Below are 5011 nucleotides of genomic sequence, written 5' to 3'. Positions count from 1 at the left end.
CGCGCAAACGGCTCCACTGTGCGCCGCGGCCGCAGCATATCCCCTCTTAACTGGATAGTTCGGACACGAACCATTAGCACTGACGCCAACCATGTTGCGGTTACCGAGCGAAACGACGTAGTTGAGTTTGCACTTTCTCAGGCGGCGCGTCGGAAAATGCGACACAGAAAAATTGACGAAAAATGCCGGGATGGCCTCTCTCAGGTTTCTCTCTGGTTAAGGTGATCCTAAAGCCGTGATCCTAGCCGGTTTTTTTCGGTTTTTTTCTTAGCACTAATCTTTTAATTGGCTTTATGGAAATGCAAAATTCTTGTCTAGAATTAAAGTACGCATCAAAATCTAGGTCATGGTGGTCGAATTTATATCGAAAACGAAAAAAAATTAATATTTTTTGTTATACGTGACGACCACCACATATAAATTCGACCACCATGACCTAGATTTTGATGCGTACTTTAATTCTAGACAAGAATTTTGCATTTTTATAAAGCCAATTAAAAGATTAGTGCTAAGAAAAAAACTGAAAAAAACCGGCTAGGATCACGGCTTTAGGATCACCTTAAGGGGATCCTGCAGTGACTGGCGAACTTCCTCGATGTCGATAATGTCAACCTTTCTAATTTTGTTTTCCCTATATCTGTCTTTGTCTAACGAAATGACATCTGTCCTTTTTTCGATTGCTCGCCATCTCTCGCAAGATCCGGCAACTACTGTTGCTGCTCTTCTTGTCATTTGCATCCGTATTTGCATTACTAAAATAATTTTTCGATGGATCTTTTTTTGTACGCATTGAATCTTACTTCTACTTGCACGATATTATTCCTACATGTTTTCCCAAGGGCAGATGATAAAAATTATGTATGTATAAACTGCAGAATTTTTGTTTTAAGCAAATATTGTCGTCAGGTGACAGCTGCGTATGTGCCCAAATAAGTAACATTTTTAATTTTTTGGCGTTTTTGATATAAAATCGCGTTTTCTGCCCTAGATTTTTGTGCGTACTTTAATTCTAGACCAAAAACTTGCAATTCTGTAAAGCAAACGATAATGTCGGTAAATCATACGGCTGCAGGATCCCCTTAAGGGATGATCGAGGAAGTTCGCCAGTCACTGCAGGATCTCCTTAACTGAAATGCTATAGTGTATGTACGTGACGTAAACTATAGATTTTAGTTACCCAGAGTAGTGAATTTTGGAACGCAACCCAGTGTTGCTACGTATGTACATCTCGTCACTATTTAATATCTCGCGTCGCGGGGCAGGGCGACATTTTTTTTTTTCTGCAGATTCTTTCGGTTCGTGTAAAAACGCATCGATTGAGCATAATTTCATCGATAATGTCGTTGATAATTACCCAATAATGTGGAAATTCGAAACGATTCGGACGTACTTAAGTCAACTACCGAACGCGACTTTACAAAAATTCTGTCTCGTGTCTTCATCATAGATATCGTATATCTATGACCGTGTCAAATCGGCGGGAAGGGGTCGCATGCGGGATGAGTTTCGCACATTCGTACAGGGCACTACCCAGGGACTACGGGATTACAGTGATCATACGGGATCAGCACAAGAAGGAGCACGAGCCTGTTGTCGTCAAGCGCGGCGCGAAATTGAGACGGTTGTTTTCGGGGGGGCGCGCGGATCTGCGAACGCGCGGATACACCTGTTGTAATGGGCGACGCCGACCAACAGTGGTGGTAACCTCGTTGATGAGTTTGAAGAATCAATTTCAGGTAGATTCACTATTTACATCTCTTCCGGTATCGTCGTTTGATTGATGTATCGCGCGTTATTCATGTCCGCGTAATTGAGGAGCTCGGTGGCATTTCCTCGCAAACGTGGTATATCTGGGATGTAAAACTCAAGAATTGTCGAAAAATGATGCTCCATCATTGCTCTATGTGACGTGCATTCACTATTAGCAATTCGCAGCGATTGTTCAAATGTAAATGGTATTTTTTTTACCTGAAATAGATGTGGCTTATGTAATTGGAAAGTGAAAGTGATTGCTGGCAAGTGTTGATTGTGAAAGTGGTTTGAAAAAGATAGAATTATTAGAACTCTTTAACTCTAAAATACAGCAAAAAACGAAAAGTATTAGAAAAATAATTCTGTTAATAAAATATTTATAGAGGTAAAAGTCTCAGTCTTTAAATGGAATATATAGATTACATAATGGAATATATATTTTTTTAATTTTTATAATTTTCTTAACAAGAGAACCTGTTATATACTTGAAAGATTTCTTAAGAGAAACATTCATATAAGTTAAAAATATAACGAAGTAATTAATATATTTTTCTAGGTCTTGGGTGTTGTCTGATTCTAAATTTAAAAAGCTTCTGAACTATTCTAGAATGTGAGCATAGTTTATTGAATATTACTTATTGCTTTCCAGCAATGTTTGAGTATATTGACAAAGGACGAGGGATTGGGCAACAGTGGAACTGGCGCATCTGGTGGTTTGATAGTGGGATAAGACGAAGGTCGCGCGGAAGATGGAACAGGCTACCATGAGATCATAGACCTGGCTAGTCAGATGGAGGCTTTCTTCTTGCAAAGAGATTCCTCCTGTCTGCGCTAAACCCGAGCTGTGTGTCAAGGAGAGATTCCAGATCTGAGATCATAGCAGCTGGCCGCGCAAGGAGGACCTGATAAGAAGGCATAACGAGAAGATCGCTGTCTGGCAGATATGTTGTCGGATCTGCAGGGATGGGCGCAGTCGCCCGCTCAAGGCCCAGCACCCAGTGGTAATATTAAGTAATATTAATATTAAGACTAACGATAGTTACCTAATTCAATGAGATGCTCAAAACTTTAGTATTAATGTTGATAGGGTTTACCCAAACGGAATCAAGCGGGCAGAATCCGCAAACTGCGAGTGTAGCAGCTAACGCTTCGATGCAGCAACAGCAGCAACATACTGCAGCATCAGCAGCAATTGCAACAGCAACTGCAGTCAACTGCAGCAGCAGCAGGCAGCATCCACAATTGCAGCCAACAATTGCAGCAGCAAATGCAACATCCGTTGCAATCACAGGTATTTAAGTGACGCTGTTACGATCAAAGTTAAAATTTTCCTATTATTCAAGTAGATTTTGTTGTTAAATTTGATATTAAACGTACATTTTATTTACTAATTAAAAGGAAGAAGAAACAAGTGTGAGAAGAAACGACTGATAGAGTACGATTGAACTGAGCGATAGTGACGTGGAGCTATTAGAGGAAACGGATTCGTTTATACCTTTTAGCGATTTTCCGTCATTAAGCGATTTTTATTTCGTGTAGTTATTTTAAATCGTAAATTGATCAAATTGTTCATATAATTCATTAATTATTTTTTTTTAATGAGATTTTAATGTTAAATCTATTCTTGTACAACGGTAATCATATTTATATCGCGAAACTCGCTTTTTTATAATATATATCGTTAATTATACTTATTAATTACGTGTAATATATGCATATACTAAATGTAATATATTATAATGTATATTTGTGTACATATATATGTACAGGAGGATATTGCAATATATTATTGTATATATTACTGAGAATATATAGAAATATTATATACATTATTGAAAAATAATACAAGTATACAATCTTATAATGATACATCGCAATATCCTTCTGTTATTCGTTGCATTTGAAATGTATGATTGCTTTACATGTGTGAGTATATGTCTGTACGAGAGAAAACGCATGTGTTTGGAGAATCACATTTATGAAAATCATATTATTAAGTAAACACAACACTCTCTGTCCTCCCTCTCTTGATGACGGAAATACTCACTTCAAAATGTTATAGAATATCGCATAAATTTTTCATACGGATCATCGAGAAAATAATCGGGGTCTCCCCACATACGCACGATCGATTATAATATTGCGTGTGATAGTGCCTGATACAATTCCTATACACAAACGTAAAAATGTATTGTACAAAAGAGAATAGATTAAATTTTTTTTATAATTTACATACAAGATAGGATTAATATCAACAATATAAATTTTTTCATCGTCTGAGAAAAGTATCGAAGAATTAACGATATGTACAAACAGTTATTGTAAGACGATTGCCAAAACAATGAATACACTATACAATATTTGTACAATAATAGGTACAAAAGACTTATAAAAAAAAAAGAAAGTATGAAAAATGTAATAAATCTGATAATGGCAATAATAAAACTTAGGAGTATTTATAAATATATATCTATACTTTAGATTAATAGGAAGGACCTAGTGACCACTTTGACATTATTTCATAAAAAAGATCACATTTTTATAACCGAACGATGAACATACAGTCATGGTTTTTTTATTTCATTTTTTAAATACTTCTTCTCACGAGTGACATTTTTTCGCGTCATTCTCTGTATGCATAAATAATTTGCATGTAGAGATTGCATGCACATCAAGAAACGTTACAAAACTGCATTTCAATTACAAAAATCTTTAGTAAACCATTGTCATTTGTAACATTAGAATACCGTCGAGTTCCTTCTATAGTGTGTTCCGCGGATAAAGATACATTTCTTTACTCATCTCTATGATAATAATGATATATAGAACATTTAAATCTTAAGTTCATAAATAACTCATAAAAGAAGCATTATACCCACATTGCAATTTGGATAGTGTCTGGATCTGTTTCACTTACATTGTCCCGACTCGCAAATAGATGTCATGACATAATAAATATCTTTGTTCATTGCAAAAAAGAAGAAAGAAAAATAACATTGTACTTTTTTTTTTATTTCCCTCGCCTATATATTATTATTCCCGACAAATCCGATTCTGGCTGTTCGCCCGCGCGTGTCTATCTTTCTGAACAGTATGCATGCATGTGGAACATATTTTTGGATAGCTGTTTCGCGAACAGCTTTGCACATTTCTCTTTTTTATAATATCATATCAGAGACAAAACATAGATATCGAGTAGAAATTTATCGTTTTTGTTGTATTATTTTTGTTCTTTTCTCACTACACTCATGCATTCCCC

The 5011-nt window shown here is 36.1% G+C and overlaps 1 pseudogene; it reads left to right on the top strand.

Moving 5' to 3' along the window:
- The first annotated feature begins 1499 nt into the window (after positions 1 to 1499).
- Positions 1500 to 3043, top strand: LOC139823853 (mediator of RNA polymerase II transcription subunit 28-like; annotated as a pseudogene).
- The last annotated feature ends 1968 nt before the right edge of the window (positions 3044 to 5011 follow it).

The sequence above is a fragment of the Temnothorax longispinosus genome, unplaced genomic scaffold (genome assembly GCF_030848805.1).
Source record: "Temnothorax longispinosus isolate EJ_2023e unplaced genomic scaffold, Tlon_JGU_v1 HiC_scaffold_198, whole genome shotgun sequence".
In the NCBI taxonomy this organism is placed as follows: Eukaryota; Metazoa; Arthropoda; class Insecta; order Hymenoptera; family Formicidae; genus Temnothorax; species Temnothorax longispinosus.
Note: the sequence above shows the minus strand (reverse complement) of the source record. Positions and strands in the feature narration are given on the sequence as shown.